At 40.8% G+C, this 18177-nt stretch overlaps 4 pseudogenes; all 4 read left to right on the top strand.

The window, feature by feature from the left end:
• The first annotated feature begins 3055 nt into the window (after positions 1 to 3055).
• LOC110047506 (uncharacterized) lies at positions 3056 to 5194 on the top strand (annotated as a pseudogene).
• Positions 5195 to 9896: 4702 nt separating this feature from the next.
• On the top strand, positions 9897 to 12401 carry LOC149098619 (uncharacterized; annotated as a pseudogene).
• A 2027-nt stretch (positions 12402 to 14428) lies between these two features.
• On the top strand, positions 14429 to 15250 carry LOC110047518 (uncharacterized; annotated as a pseudogene).
• An 8-nt stretch (positions 15251 to 15258) lies between these two features.
• LOC149098618 (uncharacterized) lies at positions 15259 to 16036 on the top strand (annotated as a pseudogene).
• The last annotated feature ends 2141 nt before the right edge of the window (positions 16037 to 18177 follow it).

Raw genomic sequence — 18177 nt, 5'->3', positions numbered from 1 at the left:
TGAAAGGAGTTTTGAAGGATCGAAATGATGTAAACTACAGGTAAAGAAATCGAAGTCCATGATGTAGCGATCAAAAACCTATCTGGGGATTTTCATCTGCGAACAGAAGTAACCAAGGTAAACCGTGGTGTGCTGTTAAATTTAACAAATCCCAGGTACAAGGACATGGTGACACAGTACGACCACTTGAAAGGGATAGTAATGGATGATGTTGACGCAAAAAGAGAGCTCCCTGTGCATCTAATCCTCGGTACTAGCGAGTATGCAAGGATCAAGACGGAGACCACACCCAAGATAGGACAACCTGGAGAACCGATTGCAGAACTGACACGCCTAGGATGGACCATCATGTCTCCTGGGAGCCCGATCTTACTAACATGTTTCTAACCCAGACCTCCACGGTAGATTATGAAGCACTTTGCAGACTCCATGTACTTGGATTGGAGGACCGACCAGTTGATGATCAGTGTCTCATGTATGAAGAATTTAAGGAACAACTTGAGAGAAGCCCTGAAGGATGGTATGAAACAAGTCTTCTCTGGAAGGGTAATCATCCACCCTTAACCAACAACAAGTACAAAAGTTTGAAGCGATTGGATAACCTAGTGAGAAAACTAGAAAAACAGCCAGGCATGTTGGAAAAGTATGACGACATAATACAAGATCGGCTTATCTCACGTGGTAGATGACCAAGCGTTATGTTTGATAGTTGTCCAGGAAGCAATTTTGTCGCAGCTATTGCGTATCGATTGTGTTGGTTGTTTCTTTCATGAACGCAGGAAAGAACGTCTCCGGCCTTGGGTTTCCAAGTCTCTTTATACATGTGAAAGTCTCTCAGGCCGCAGGGAAAGGAACACTGGACAGTACCAGAAACTGACGCCATCATCAAAATCAAATCTTTCACAGTATCAGGGTTTGAAGTTTCTTAAAGGTATTTCCGGAATTTTGACAGCTGAAAATCATATGGTATCATATCTCCACCACGTGGTTCGAAGTGGTTGTACAACGCGTCTGCTGTAGAAACACAAACATTTCTCCAATGCCTTTATACTGATGTCTTTGTTCCAGTGCAGCTTTTCTCTAAGGAGAGAAGAATCTTCGCCTGGAGGTTCGGAAGGAGTAGAAATACTTGAATCACATTTGCCGAGGCAAGAAGACAAATTTAGGAGCGGTTGAATACAAGGAAGCTGCGGCCGCAGTTGTTGACCTTTCAAGACCTCCGGAGATTTCGCAACCAAATCAAGTTCTCAAGAGAGAAAGGGGCACATATTCTCAATACAGCGGAGAAGATTGCGTCAAGATTAGAAAATTCGCAAGTAAGAATGGCAACAAGAAAACCCTAAAGCGCTTTGCTAAAGAATTTCCAAACTTAAAGGAGAGCACAGTGTGTACCTTCAAAAAGTCATTTCGAAATCAACTTTCTGCCCAAACAAGAGAAGGAAACGTCCAGCCACTTATGTCCCTTGCAACGCAAAAACATGGATGACCACCATTGCTTTACGAGCTGGACAGCAAACTGGTCGCCTTTTTACAAAACCTCAGAGCAAGAGGTGGCGTAGTGAATGGCAGCGTCATTTCAGCAGCTGCAAAAGCACTAATTAGCAGCAATCCATCAATGCGTGACAAGTACATCTCTTTCGTGCCTACGTGAGGATGGATTCAATCTATTTACAGGCGTTGCAACTTTTCCCGTCAAGCCGGGACAACAACCAAGCTACCAGTACCAAGGGGACGAAGAATGCAAACTAACTTTCCTCTCGGACATAAACAATTGTATCAAGCAGTATGAGATTCCAGCGGAACTAATCCTTAATGCTGATCAAACACTAAGTTCCTACATATCAGTGGGCCGAATGACTATGACTATGGGCCGAATGACTTTCGCAAAATCGTGAAATTTAAGTGTCGCGAAATATGTGCACCTGAAAATTGCGAAATTAACATGTCGTGAAAATTTCATGTAATAAGGTATATTACTGAAAAGTTTATTTATCAAAGAAAGAGTTATATTTATTTATGGCTGGTGGCAATCTGAAAGACTGCTCAAGAATTCTTCACGAGGTCTGTGGCTCAGGAAGTGCCTCTAGAATTCAGCTGAATACTATGCATCTTGAAGAAGCTGGATGGAAAATTGTTTCTTGCGAGTCCACTTTACTTACGTGGATCCAGAGGGTCATGAATTCAAGAGCTCAAAAGACATAGAGCGCGAACTAGAGGTCGATGGAATTCTCGACCGATTTCTTAAGGACAAAAATAGCCCTGAAATTTTTGACAAGCAAGCATCCACAACTAAAGATTCCTATGAAGATTATGAACCACCAGTAAAAAAGAAAGCCACTCAATGTCTGGACTAATCAGGGTAAGTATTATGTCATTCTTTTCCTGTTTGCAGTAAAGGTTTGTGCTTGCATTTTCATCAGTAAATTCAAAAATTTTATCTGCAACTTTATTGCATAACAAAGTTTAGAATCGATCTTGTCAATGTTTTCCTTTAGCCTGTTATTTACATTACATGTTGTTACTTTTCTGCTATTTTATGCCTAATTGTGGAATTATTTGAATCTTTACTCTTGCTTTGTTCCTTCTGTAGATTGATCATTCCAGAGGGATTATTTGTGGGGGCATCCTTTACCATATTGCAGTTTGTGAATGATTTCAATGGAGTTTTTCAATGTCCATCATACAATGGGAAATTTAAAGGTAATCTTTAATCCACTCACTGTATGAAACAGGGAATTTATACTCCAGTCTCCTCAAATAACTTTGAAAACAAATTTTGGTCAGCCTCATTAAAAAACTGTTTTTCTGTTTACATCACTTTCACACCATCTCAAGAATGAACATGGATAGGTTTGAGTAGGAAAGTTTCTTTATGATGAAATCTTAAAATCAGTCTGTTAGTTTCATGATTCATGCTTGCTTTATCATTGAAACTGACAAACCATTCTTTTGTGAATGTTATCCTGGCTACTGTGAGAGCTGTACCCTCTGGTCAGAAAACTCTATTGGTTTGAATACTTCAGTGTATTTTTGTGTGTGTTTTTGTCTCAGGAAGGTAAAGTCTCCATACGAGCCAAGTGGCCCACCAGGCCGAAGCTTATCCCGGTTTCCGTAACATGAAGCGACTAGGAGTATTTCTACTCCCCCCTGGATGGGATGCTAGTCCATCGCAGGGTTACCCCCAGCATTAAGTTCGCCGGTACCCATTTATACACCTGGGTGGAGAGAGGCACTGTGAGAGTAAAGTGTCTTGCCCAAGAACACAACACAATGTCCCTGGCCAGGGCTCGAACCAGGACCGCTCGATCTGGAGACGAGCGCACTAACCATGAGGCCACCGCGCCTCCCTTTTTGTCTCAGGAAAGCTTGTACTAACTGCGTGTGAAAAGAAAGGATTTGGAGGGGCCATGATGTTTACCTTTAAGTGTTGTGGGTGCTGGACCAGATCAACTATGGAAGCAGTCAACTTGCCCAGAATTCAAGGTGGCAGATAGTATCCTTGGCCCTCTCTTTAGCATTTTTCATTAGTGGGCATGGGTATGCAAGTTATAGGAAAACACTCGGGAGGGGTTTGGGCTGGGTGTAACGTCAGAAAAACCCTTTTTGGAGGTTATTGACCGAGCACTTCCACATATCAAGGACATGTTAGATGAAATGTGTGATGATGCCAAGCATCAAATGAAACAGCTCTCATCTGATCAAATATGTAGCTGGTCCAGAGCTGTAACATGCTGTTATGGTTGCTGGCTAATAAGGGGGCATTTTAGTCAAAATTGTACCTTCAAGATCGAAAACTATATTACTGGTGCCTTTCTTTATTATGGGTATCTGTCAATGTGAGGTGCACATAGAATTTGCGATGAAGATTTATGGCAAGGCACTGCCAAGTCAGCTGAGGGTCATCTGAGTCAAAAGCTCTGGGCTCAGGCCAAAGAAGAAGGCCCAAAAGTTGAAATCAATTGGCAGGATTTAGACTCTTAATCTGCCAAAGGGTTTAGGTATTTGTTTTCCAGTGAGCAAGAATCAAGGGTTATGTTATGTGGGGGGCATGTGGGTAGGGGCACACGGGAAAAAGTTAGAATAGTTGAAGGGAATGTCAACCTTTTCCCCTGCATTTATTGCCTTGCATAAATCCAAATTTCCTGCTGTTGAAGCAGTGAAATGCTCTTGTGCTGGCAAAAAACATACCTTTGTTGCTACAAGGAACAGCCCTGTTTGTGGTTGCGTTAGACCTGGATTTATTCAGAATGCCAAGCGGAATCACTGTTGTGTGTTAGTGCAGGCTGGCTGCAGCCCTGAAAAGTACAGAGATACCATGTTGATACTTGGCAAATACCACAGCAGGGACATTCATGAATGGGAAGGGGGTTCTTGTTCTTTCCATCTATTGGTAAAGTGTTCTTGAAAGGAGTGTGTCGAAGATGAAAATGGGTTTTACCCTGACATGAAATGCAAAAAGGACAGCCATATTGCTCTGCTCACCCCATGAAATGTGAATTTCATGGGCTGGCCTAGGAGATAGAGTGTGCTGAGAGGGCAAAAAATAGTGTAAATAGTGTAATTAACCCAGAATTAGGTAAAGGACATTCTCACTTGCCAGAGGCTACATTTAGTGTACTGCCCAAATTTAGGGCCAACGATACAAATCTCCGTCAAAAACACTACCAAGCCTCCACAAATCTAGACCTCATTCAAGCTAACATGTCATGGCTGTATAAAGGCAAGGGAGCTCGGTACCACTAGATTGTAGATTTATATTCGAGGATGGGCCTTCCAATACTCAGCAGAATACAGGAGATGGTGAGTAATATTCCAAACAGGTTTCAGTTTTGAAATTTTAATGTTTAGGGGTGGTGGGCAGCTTGGAGATTTTCAGGATTTTTTTAATCATTCAGGACCATGCTCAGAAAAAAATGCTTTGGCAACAGTAATGTAGACCTGTGCATATACAGATGTGCTTTGTTTGATATATACATATACGTAGTTGTAAAACATTATCAAGAGCTATTCCATATAATATCCCCGGAGCCACTTACATTTTCTCTCACACGAGAAAAAATTGAATAAACATCTAGAGTGCTCACCAGAGCTGATATACAAAATATCCACTCCGCAGGGCTTAGTGCCCTGGCTGGGATTCTTATGCACTGGCATGGAACTTGCTGGGAAGCCCGCTTCAAAACAATTGCTTGCTTACCGGTTTAAACTCGCAAGCTTATCCTAGCTGGAAAATCCGCTTTTTTGGGATGAATCTAGCTGCTAAATTTTAATGCGAGGTTTTCCCTGGTAGACTCCATTACCAGCCGCCACTCTGGAAAATTAGCCCCGGGAAATTAGCATGCACTCATCAACCGAAGGCACTTTCCGCGAAGGAAGGACTCAGGGTGCCACCTAGTGAGATGGTCCCTTAGGATTCATCTATCCAGGCATGCGCTGCATCATACTACACAGCAGTTATATGACCCCTGTGTGACAGCTGAGCTGTCAACTTGGAAAGCGAAAACGTTGCTATTGCAGATGCAGTCACGTCCCAGCAAAAGCTTTTGACTACAACGCTCTACAGTCTTGGGAATGGTTTCTTAATAAGAGTTGATTTAATTTCAACAAGGTAAGTTTCTTGTGCTTTCTCTTGTCTGTTAGCTGTGTAGTTTCAGACCTACTCTACTATTCTGTATTTGCTGTTATTGTTCTGACCAAGTTGGATAACAATTAATTTTATGCGCATTATCTTTTTGGTGTGCTTTCTGTTTAGACAACCAGATCTTCTTTGTTGTTTAACACATTTCAAAAATTCTTGATTTACTTATTTAGATGTTTACAATTTTGTTTCAGCAATCGTCAGAATCGTTTCGTGTGACGCTACTGCAGCTAAAGACCATTTACTGAGGTATGTCAGTCGTGTATGCTGTTGTGTCTTTGCAATAGTACCGAGAATAGTATCGTCTTTGACAAATGCTTATGCATGCCATCTACTTTAGATGTAACATGTTTACTAGTACAGCTAGTAAGCTTATATACACTTAGTATTTAAATTTAAATCAAATTTCATGCCCAAGTATTATCATATCGCGCACAGTTTATCTGAGTGTGTGCTTACCGTACATCGACAGACAGACAGACCAGGACATTTAAGCAAAACTTGCAGAATGTCATTGCTTTGTTTTTCACTATATCGTTTTTGGGCTATATTTATGGAAAATTGAACAGTTCGTTTTGCTCGGATTTTTTAGAATAATGGTAATGTGGCAGAAACTTTAAGAGAACAAAATCTTATTATCTGAACTTATGAGCTGTTGTTTCCTTTGATTTTACACGTCTTCCAAAAAGATATTCCACCGTTCCCTCAGGTGTCCCTGATGTTTTGCTACAAAATTTACGTCTTGAAGTCTAAAGGGTGGAATTCTGTGAGCAACTTTCGTGTTTCATTTCTATGATTTCCAATCAAGTTATTCTTAGTCTAATAGTGCGCACAAACATATATAGTTTATTTGTATGAGTTCGGCTTGAACGCGTCCTGAGCAGGGAGACAAACAAGATTTTATACGTAGCTTAACATTCCGTTGTTTCTACATTCACAAAGCTTGTTTTAAGAAAAAGGTAACTTGGATTTCCAGGGTTACAAATGATGCAATCTTTTGGTGTTTGTATTTTTTTGCCATTTTGACGCAAATCCTGAAAGAACTGTATTGCAATGCAAAGCAGCGAAATTTTATCGCGTCTCAGTTTCTTGAGCGGCACATAACACCAGAATAACAGTTCTTTTTTTAGGCCTGCCATAAATTGACTCGTTCTCAAAGCGGAACAAGAGCAACTGTGAGAAGTCTTCAGTTCTGCCAGCACGCACAAGTTGAAATTTAATTTATTTAACATTGGCGCCAAAATATCATTGCCCACCGATGCCCAGATCTGATGACCATACCTTCAAAAAACACTCTCTCAGGTCGCTCCTCTAAATACAAAATAACTGAAGCATGTTTGATTAACATGATACCGGGTTAACTTTCATACTAATACGAACAAAGGGCACTTAAAAATGCTCAAAATAGAATTAGGGTAGCTGTTGTGGTCTTGCAAATGTTTATGAAACATATAGGTCGGCTTGGGTTCCGGTCTTCATTTGGCCTTGCAGAATTTGACACCTAATAACAGACTTTTTTGCACTAAGCAAGGGTCACACTACGCGTAACCCGCAATCAGGCGTTCTTTTTACAGCGAAAATAAAACTAAAAAAGAAGCCTGATCACAGGTAACCTTAGGCTGTTTGGAAAGAAAACAAGTCGTGCAGTTTTTTTTAATTTTGAAAGGGTCGCATCTTGACCATACTATCCCAGGTTAATTCTTCAGCAGGCAGCTCCGAATGACATGGAATACTTTTCAAGTTCTTTTTAAGAATTCTGGGGCATGGCATGGCAAAATTCAGACAATGTATTAGACTCCAAAAAGTTTTGGTTATAGGGACATTGTGGATAAATTATAATCGGGTGCGTCTGCTTTTTGCAGTATGATAATAGCGACTGTTTCAGTCCAACATTTTAACACATGCATTGGTTTATTTGACAGCTTAATGGCTAAAAAAATCATGTTTGATTTTCACAAGTGCTCCCAGGTAGCACTTCGGTTTCTTTTCACGTTTTTCTCAAGTCGTTAAATTCTAGATGTCCACCAGTTTATGGCAAAGAGGGGTCGCAATGATATCCAGTAACAAATGACAGCCTCTTGACGTTAGATAACATCTTGTCTAACCGGCTCAATGAGGGGTCTGAAATCTCCAAAAAAAATTATACAAGAAATGCAAATAGCATATAGTAGCTGATCCACACTGAAGCGATGCCTGGGTCATTTAGCTTGGGTGAACAACAGTGGCCATGACCACTTTCCCTTGCTAATCTACCCTCTAGGAGCTTGGCATGTGGACATGCTGTGGCAGCAGCTGTTTCTCTCTGACACCCATCTCACGGTCCTCCTAACCTAGCCCTGTTGACTGCCCTTGCATGCAGCAGGCAGCACTTGGGTGCTGCCTGCCTTTTACGTACAGAAGGATGATGTGGATATCGAAGAACAAAAAATGAACATCAAAACAGCAGCTAGGCTGATAAAAAACGACCTCAAATCACTTGCAACCTCAAGTGGCAACTACCCCATGATAGACACCAATGCTGAATCTCATGTCCACTTTCTTCCTGCCACACTTTCTGCATTTCTGGGAGTTCTCATCTCAGAAAAAAATAATTCGTTGAAGGTAGCATCAATCGGGCAGGCCATTGTTCAAGCTGCACGGCCACGTGTCGTTATCGCACCTTTACAGATCGGGCTTGCAGTTCAGTTGCACCACAACTTCGTCTCACGCTTCCTTATCAACACCTTGCATCACCACAGGTTTTGTTTATCTTACCAAGAAGGGCAAATGTTCAACAAGAATGCTGCGCTTAGCCAGGGAACTAATATACCCTCTTTTAATGGCGATTTTGTTCAGTACACGGCCGACAATGTTGACCACAACTCTAGGACACTCAATGGAAATAACACCTTTCACGGTATGGGCATGATTGCAGTTGTGATGCCTGGTACTAAACACAATTGTAATGTCCCACGACGCAAAGTTACTGCAGAAGAAATCTCGAAATCTCTCTTAATGGACGTAACCACAGAAGAACACTTAATACTAAACAGTGAAAAAAGAACACGCAACAGCCATGCTTTTAAGTATAGGATGCCAAAAGTATCTAAGGACGTTTTTAAGTTTTCTTTTTTTCCTAGATCAATAACAGAGTGGAACCTACTGCCCGCTGACTTAGTAAATTGCAAGTCATTATCTGATTTTAAGTTAAATTTAGGAAAACACGTGAAATGAGTAAAGTAAATTGTACTTAAGAATTATTTTTTAATTATCCTTTTTGTCTAGCTTATGCATATGTGCATATATGTTTGGTACAGTTGATGTGATGTCTTGCGGGACTTTATCAACTAAATAAATGTAGATGTAGATGTAGACAACCGGAAGAGTAGAGATTCATCCATGTGGACCCAGTCAGGTGAACATGGAGATCAAATACAATGACGTGGTTCTTGTACGAGCGGAAGACCCCAATTCTAATCTTGACATCCTGTGGAAGGTATCTCTACTGTTTGGCACCCTGCATCCATCTTGGGAGTGGCATGATGCAATCTGTTCACCAAGGAAGGCACCAGAGCAAGTCTTCAATTGTTCCTTCCCATGATTGATATGAATCCGACCGATGTGACGTATCTCTTCCACCCTGAACTTTGTAACTGAGCATGCCAAGGAACATGGAATTGCCAATCCCATCATCACATTTGATCAGCCTCTGTGGTTAAAGGCCTTTGACATAATACAGTCTGAACCAGCTGACAGCAATTTACACAAAGTGATCATGCGTCTTGGTGCTTTTCATGCGGAGATGAGCTTTCTTGCTACGGTCGGCCATCTTGATTTATGTCGCGTGCAGAGTGCGCGAAAGTAAAGTGAATGATGCTTCGTCCGAAGGATGACCGTGATCTCCCAGCAAAGAAAAAGGCGTTTGAGACTAACATCTTGAATTTCTTTTTGGAAAGGGCATTTGTTTCAAATTTTATGGCACTACAAATCAAAATAATTCAGGTAAGTTTGTTTCGCACGCTTTGCGTCGTTTGTGGATAACCCTGGAAAATTGTTCTCGTTGGCACCCCCATACCCCTCGGAAATTTCTATCTTTTAGCCCCCCACCCCCTAGGAATTTCCATTGACCATCCGTGGGGGGGTATGGATATTTTCTGGAACCACACATTATAACCGATTATTTTACATTTTATCATGTCAGGTAATGAGAGTACTGCTACGTCTGAATTAGCTGATGAAATTTCTGAGTCAGGTATCGCCTCCCCTTATGCAGAAAGCACTCATAACATTAATTACCAGTTTAAAGTCAATTCTTTTACTTTGACAAGCATTGCTAAAATAAAGAGAAAATGCAGTAAGACAATTTAATTTAATATTGCAGGCCACCACCATTGTTTGGAGCCGATGCCTGAAGACATCCACTCGCAGGTTGGAATTTCAAAGATTGAAGAGGCACGTGCATTGTTTGATAAGTTGACAGGAAAGAAAGTCTCAGCTGAAGAAGCAAGCACAGCAGATGTTCTGAGCGAGATTCAAGAATGCGTACACAGAAAGAAAGACGTCCTCGCTGAGAGAAGCCGCACTGCAGCGCTTTGGATTCAGTACCTAGAAATGGTGGACATATTGCGCTCCTTTATCAAAGCAGAGCGAACAGCTAATTGGGAACTCCACCTCAAGGCATTGACAAGAATGCTGCCATATCTCGCTGCTTCTGGCCACAACTTGTACGTTAAGTGCACTCGACTATACCTACAGTCAATGACGGACCTCCAAATGAAACATCTGAATGTCTACAGAAACTTTGCTTCTGGTCTTCACGTGGCAAGGATTGTTAGGTTTTGGGCAGGATTACCGATTGACCTAGTCATCGAGCAGGTTCTTATGAGAAGTCTGAAGACGAGCAGAGGCTTGACAAGAGGAAGGGGCCTAACAGAGCAGCAACGTCTTATCTGGCTATTATCTATGCCTGCATGTGCCAAAACCAACCACAGTATGCAAGAGTTGACGGGAGTACAGTTTAATTCGGGCAAGCAAAACAAAGATATGTCCCAGGCAAGACAGGCAAGAGACATGAAAGACAATGACCACCCTCAGTACTCTGGCAGCACATAACCCTTCCTCTCCCGACAGTGACAGTCTAAGAAACATCATGAATGGTGTAAATGCCGATAGTAGTGTTAATGCTGATGAAGCCAAATGTGTCGGGGAGAAGATCCTGTCGTCAATGAATGGGAAGAGCCCCACGGATTACACATTCAAACGAAGTGCCCAGGCAATCACTATGGCATCGAAGTCCTCTGTGAAGATTAACAATGATCAAGTACAAGTTGACCCGCAACTTTTATTTCAGCAACTGATCATGGCCTGTGAAAACTCCCAACTTGCAGAATTATTTCGATACAAGCTCTGCACTTATCCCACATCTCTTTTCGACTCCCCATTAACGCTTAGACAACCACAAAAACCAGCGCTAGCGGAAGCACTGTGGGTGAAGCTTTCACCAGAGGCCAAGACGCAGCCCAAAGGAAATGTCCAATATGTGTTGGATGGAGGTGCCCTTCTCCACCGAGTCCCGTGGCCAAGAGGTTCTCCAACTTACAAGGAAGTGTGCAACTTGGATTGCAGCTACATGCGTATGAAATATGGAAGAGCAATAGTGGTATTTGACAGGTATGACGAAATGTCAACTAAAGCTATGACACAGCAGAGGCGTGCATCAGGGAAGGTTGCTGCCACTGTCACCTCTACAGAAAGCATGTCCATCACGCTAAAGAAAGATAACTTTCTCTCTAACTCCAAGAACAAGGAACGCTTTTTGATGATGCTGAGTCAGGCTCTACAGATTGCAGGCTATGTGACACACCACTCCGATGGTGTTGCCAATCTGCTTATAGTGAAAACTGCCGTAGAGTCTGCCCAAACGAACACCACGGTTCTTGTAGGGGACGACACAGATTTGCTAGTCCTCTTGTGCTATCATGCTTCTGAAGATGGCTGTGATTTCTATTTTAGACCAGAGCCAAAGGCAAACACGAGAGGGGCACGGGTTTGGCATATGAAGAAAGTCAAAGATCAGCTTGGTAGGGAAGTTTGCAGGAATCTCCTGTTTCTTCACGCCATGACCGGCTGCGACACCACTTTGCACCTGTATGGAGTTGGCAAGGCAACGGCACTAAAGAAATTTGAGAATGTACCATGCTTCCGAGAGCAAGCTAATACGTTCAGCTGCCATTCGGCTGTATCTGACGTTGTTGCTGCAAGTGAAAAAGCACTCGTGGCACTTTTCGGTGGAAAGCCAGGGGTTGGTCTTGACTCTCTCAGGTATCAGCAGTACTTTGTATACAGCCACAGAATCTCCCCCCAAGTGCAGCAGCAGCCCAATTCCACAGCCTGCACGTCTATCTACAAGTAAAGCAGTGGTAGGGGGAGAATGCAGAAATGTTGATCGAGGACTGGGATGGAAAGTAATTGGCGATCAATTGGTTCCTGTTGCGACAGACCTGCCACCTGCGCCAGACTCGCTTCTACAGTTAATCAGATGCAACTGTTTGTCTGACTGCCGCAATATGAGGTGCATCTGCCACAAGAATGGTATGCAGTGTTCTCCAGCCTGTGGCCAGTGCAAAGGGTCCATGTGCACTAACTCTACCACCGCCCTGGACTACGAAAGTGAAGATTCGGAAGACTTACTTGTATAGCATGTGTAGATTACAATTCAAGAATGACTATTTCTAGCACGAAGATAAGGGATAAACGTGTCTTGGAAAATGTAAACTTTCAAATAACTCAGCATTTTAAAAGTTGTTCTTTTACGGGTCTTTATTTTAAGACTAAGGCCCGGGAAACATTGCGCTAAGAGTATGTTCTTAATTTTAAAGGAAAGGCATGATTTATACCAATAAAACAGCCGTAAAGAGCAACTTCCCCTTTATAGCCTCATTTTCACGTTGCAGCAGAAAGCGAGTTAGACGTTGATCATATTTGGAGGCTTTCCCATGCTTGAATCTTTAGACTTTTAGTATGTTAATGTATAGGTTATTTCTAACTGGTTTACAATGAGAAAGCTTCTGTTGCAATTAGTAGCAGGTCTGATTACAAAATCCCTGGACTAAATTGTAATACTCAAACTGAGCCTGTTTTAAGGAATGTATTAAACTCACGTTTCCTTTTCATTGAATTCCCTCCTGTATCAACAACAACAACAACCACTTGTGCTGTTAAAGATCATAACACATGTATATGGACTTATTTCGATGTTCTTTCAGTAAATTTGCAAGAGTTTTCACAATTTATGAGCTGTGGGAAATGCCAATCCAATGTGAAAGAAATGATTGCACAGACCACGTACTGACAACATGTGCAAATGGCAGTTTGAATAATGAGGCTAAAATCAGTGAATCAGCATATTTGTCTGCTCCAAAAGTTGTGCAGTGACAAAAAACGAAGAACTAAAAGACACCATTCTGTATTAAATGACAATATGAACAGCGAAAGTGAGAGCAGTTGTGAATCTAAAATCGGTCATTCCACATCTTTGCCAGGTGCTCAATCTGTGCACAGTAATAAAAAACAAAGAATGCAAAGGCATCATTCTAATGTGCCAAGTGACAGTATACACAGTGAAAGTGAGAGCAGTTGTAATTCTAGAATCAGTGAATCCACATCTTTGTAAGGTGCAACAAAAATTATTGGGCGTGGTAGCAAAAAGCAAAAAAACAAAAAGAAAACATTCTAATGTGCTCGTTTCAAGAAAAATAAATATTTCAGACCATATTTCAGACAATGAGGTACTTGAAAACCTGACAAAGAATAGCAGAAATGACTGAAAATTCATATTTTACAACAAACCCCTGACATTGTTGGGGATAAATGCATCCACATTTCAAACAATGATTGATTTTGACAATGAAACAACATGTGCTGAGGAACTCCATCAGTAAAAATCATCTCAGTAAAATATGAAGTTTCATAAATCACTAAAATTTCAGATTTATCACTGCTGTGTGTGCCATGAAGCTTAGCCTTTGAACACAAAGCCAAAAAATACTGTTGGTTACACTTGTTCTTGTTTTCTGCGAGACAAGAATGTTCCTAAGAAATTTTTAATCGCGAACTCTGCGATACATTCCCATTCCAAGAGTTACAAGGCTTAACTCAGTTTGAAGAGATGCTTATTGCAAGAGCATTTCCTGTAATGCATGTATATACAAAACCAAGAGGTGGCCAAACGGCATACAAAGGGCATGTTATTACCTTGCCACAGGATGTACAACAGCTTGCAGATATACTGCCCAGGTGCCCTTAAGATTTGCCTGTCATTATTTTTACCATCAATGGGCAGGATAATAGTTCTTCAGATTTTGTAGTAAGGCACCAAAAAGTGGAAGCACTTAATTGGTTAACTGGTGAAAAAGAAAATGGACAACCTAATAACCCACTGTATAAAAATGTAAGGATAGATAAGCAAACCCTTGTTAATTTGCCAGAACACGGAATTCTTTCTGATGTTACCTGAGTTGAATGTGGAGACAGTACAGTTGAAAATGACGATGTTGGCATTGACACTGGGCCTGTTAATTTTGAAGATGAGAAAGTTTATAACTCGCAATCTGAAATGGGTAGCTTTGTTCCAACAAACATTGACACCAAAAGAGAAGAAAAAAATCAGTGAAGAATCTCTTAATGCCCCACAGCCACACAATTGGAATATTGGTGATGAGCCTTTAAGTGATTATGAAGACATGTTAAATTCAGTACAGAGACATACACAATGTTCCACAGCATACTGTTTGCGTAAAAAAGGCAACGAAAATGAACTTTCTTGCAGGTTTAATTTCCCTAAGGAATGCTATATTCGAAGCAGATTTCCCAGGAATTTCCAAATGCAATTTTATAGAGTTTGCCTACAATTACTCTCAAACTAAAACAAGAATAAAAAAGAGAGCTTCTCCTGTTGTGATCAAGGCTTATCCAAACTATTCTTCAAGTCCCAGAAAACCTTGGCAGCATTCAGTTGATAACGCATGGGGTGACAAAGAAGGATCTGATCCTGTCTACATTGATAACTGGCATTGTTTCTTAAAGACACCAAATGCAAAACAATCTGTTCCAAATTGGCTCCAACAAATAAATTCAATTCCAGAATATGTGAATCAAATCATTGACAAAGATGACTTCACAGAAACCGATACTGGCAAAAGAGAAGAGTGCATGATTCTAGCCGACCTGAAATTCAATGCAAATAGTGCAAATGAACAACCCTGTGATTGTGAAACTGACATCAACATTGCTGAAGATCGGTCATTTTATACAACAGAGCAAATTGGTGATATGCCCCACTGGATTGATGAGCAAAAAAAATGCTGTTATACAGGAAACAAATGCAACACCAGTGCTAATTGAAATTAAGAAAATGAATTACAATCAAAGAGTTGCTTTCAACATCATTAAAACCACTTTTTGGACAGTAACAATAATCAAATTTTCATGATAATTACTGGTTTAGGTGGTTCTGGCAAAAGTTTTGTAATACAAGCAGTAACAAATCCTTTAAATGAACAATGTAAAGTATGTGCTTACTTTGGAATAGCTGCATTTAATATAAAGGGTACTCAAAGTTATACATCACACTAAACCAAAGCATGTACCAAAGGATTCAAACAGTTGTTAAGCTTGAAGAGAAAAGGTACAGACATACACAACAACAGTTTAGAGATCTTCAAACAAGGGCAAGAGATGGAAATTGAAGTCTTGAATACTGGAATTCGCTTTCGTCAAAACACCTCAAAATGTCAACATCACACAATTTGAAACCTCTGCTGTAAAATCGTCATTTGGAAATGACAAGACTAAAGCAACTTCAAGAACCCATTGTAAAGATCAATGCATATCACCCCAACCCAAAAGCAAAGCATCTTAGTGCAGAAGATATGGGTGGCTTAGAACCAACTGTATATTTAGCCAAAAAAGCTAGAGTTACGTTAACAAGAAACCCTTGGACTACCACAGGACCTTGCAATGGAACAATGGGGACTGTAAAGGACATAATCTTTGCTCAAAATCAAAGGCCACCCATGCTACCAGTTGCTGTTATTGTACAGTTTGATAAGGACAATTACATAAATCCAAGCTTTTGTGAAAATATGCCAAATTGTGTGCCCATTTTTCCAGTAACATCTCATACAGTTGATACAAATGGAGTAAATCTCAAAGACAGCAGCTGCCATTAAACTTGCTTGGCTCATAACCATTCATAAGTTACAAGGGCTCACCCTTAAAAACTAATGGGTAGACTTAGGTCCTTCTGAAAATGTTGCAGGACTAGCTTATGTTGCCTTGTCAAGAGTACGTAAACTTACTGATGTTGTAATTGAACCAATGAGCTTTGCAAGACATTTTGGCATGAAAGACTTTGCATAATTACAAAAACAACCTGCAATGAAAGTACATCAATCGCTGGAGAGAAGAAACATCTGTCATCTGTACTCGTTTCTAACGGATATCCCTCCTCTTTTGTACAGAAGATTACAAAGGCATGAACAACCCCAAGAAGAGAGCCTGTCACGGAATTTAAATCCACCACTGTTTTACCTTATATGCAAGGAGTTTCGGAGTCTCTCCGCCGCTGCCTAGAACAAGGCATTCGCACCGTCTTTACGTCCGACACGACACTTCGGTCACACTTAGTGCGACCAAAGGACACCGTCAACCCGGCTAAACAAGATGGTGTTGTCTACAGGATTCCCTGTGAGTGCGGCAAAGTCTACATCGGGGAAACAGGGAGATCTATGCAGGAGAGGATCAAAGAACATGACAGGGATATACGACTCACCTGTACCCAGACCTCCGCCGTTTCTGAACACACCCACGAGACCAGCCACTATCCTATCTGGAATGAGGTCAAGTTTATTCATGGAGATCCTCACTGGTACACACGTAGGGTCAAGGAAGCTATTCACATAAGACTTCACCCTAACAACATCAACAGGGATAGTGGAATTGAAATTCCTGAAGCATGGATACCCACGATCAAGAAACACAACGACAGGAGAACAGTACAACAGCAGACCACTGAGGGAACAGCTACTCGCCGGAACAATGGAACAATAGGAGGATTGAAATGCACCAATCACAGCCGACCTTTGTGATATAAATGATACCGTGCAATCAGTCGACCTTATCGCCTGAAGAAGACTAGCAGTAAGCAGTCGAAACGTCGCGATCTACATCTCAAGTGACTACTTTGTGAGACAAACGATAATACACTTTATTAATACAAAATAAGTAAATATTGCCTACAAAACTTATACACTTAAAGTTATAAAGTATACATTTTATGTTAAAATGTTTTTTTCAGTATTATTAAGGTCACTTACAAATCATTCAACTCTATTTAATAGATGGCTATTTCTGCCAGCTAAGCCCCACAAAGAGGGATAATTATGCCAGTGCGAGCCCCACAAAGAGAGCTAAGTATGGGATCCCTGAATCCCCAACTTCAACACCTTTGTCAAGCTCAACAACAAGTCTTTTCTCTATTTTATAATGTATTTATACTGCTAATTATTTCTTACTGTTTATGTCTACTATTGTTAATGCCAATCTCTACTAAACAGTCTTAACCATAAACCAGCAGTAAAAGACCGATAAGACTAATCTAAACAACAACAGTGGCATCCTTCATTTTATCCTAGTGAAAACAGAAATAAATCTTCTTTAAATAGAGATTCATGTTTAAGTTAACTGTACCATGGTAAATTATTCACACTACAATAAAACTACTATGAGCTATAAAATATTGCACATTAAATTTTTGTACTGAATTTTGCTACATTTTCAGAAATATTTTTTCTTTAACAGATTTTACTGGATACATACAAGAAGTTCAAGAAGTGCAGGAAAGTAAAAGTACCAAAAACTTGTACTTTGACATACAACTGCAAACTGAAAAAGATAAAACCCAATTTGTAAGAGTCATGGTACAAAGAAGAGAGTCATCCAAACGTCAATTATTTCTAAATAAGTTGCAAACCCAGCAGCCAATAACACTGTCCAACCTCCAAGTAACACCAAGCAACATGGTATTTCTAAACAAGGGTACAGCTATTCAAGATGCACCTCCACATTCTGTTCAGTTTCCATTCCAACCACTGGCACCAATGACAGCAACATCTGTAGATACAATCCTCAAGAACCACAACTCTTGAAATTTCACTGTCTCTGGTTGCATTAAATGGCTTGGAGAACTACTGAAACCAGAACACGCAACCAAAATGGTAAGAGGAGCTGAATTAACAGACCCTTCTGGAACTATAAATTTATCAGTCTGGGATAGCCACATCCAACAGATTGAAGACAAATAGTTCTACACTGTGACCAACTCCAAGCTCAAGCAGTATTTTGGAAAACACTTTGCCACCACAGTCAACACCGCAGTTACCAAAGCAAAAGAGCAGGACATCTCAAATGTTGAGCAATCACAGAACAAACAAAACTGGGTGTGCTGTCCAGAAATCAAGAATGTTTATCCAACAGTGTATCCAGTGTACAACAACAAAGAC

Source organism: Orbicella faveolata, unplaced genomic scaffold (genome assembly GCF_042242905.1).
Source record: "Orbicella faveolata isolate gen_17 unplaced genomic scaffold, um_ofav_v1 contig_46, whole genome shotgun sequence".
Lineage (NCBI taxonomy): Eukaryota > Metazoa > Cnidaria > Anthozoa > Scleractinia > Merulinidae > Orbicella > Orbicella faveolata.
The sequence above is the reverse complement of the archived record's forward strand: the minus strand, read 5'-3'. Positions and strand labels throughout refer to the sequence as shown.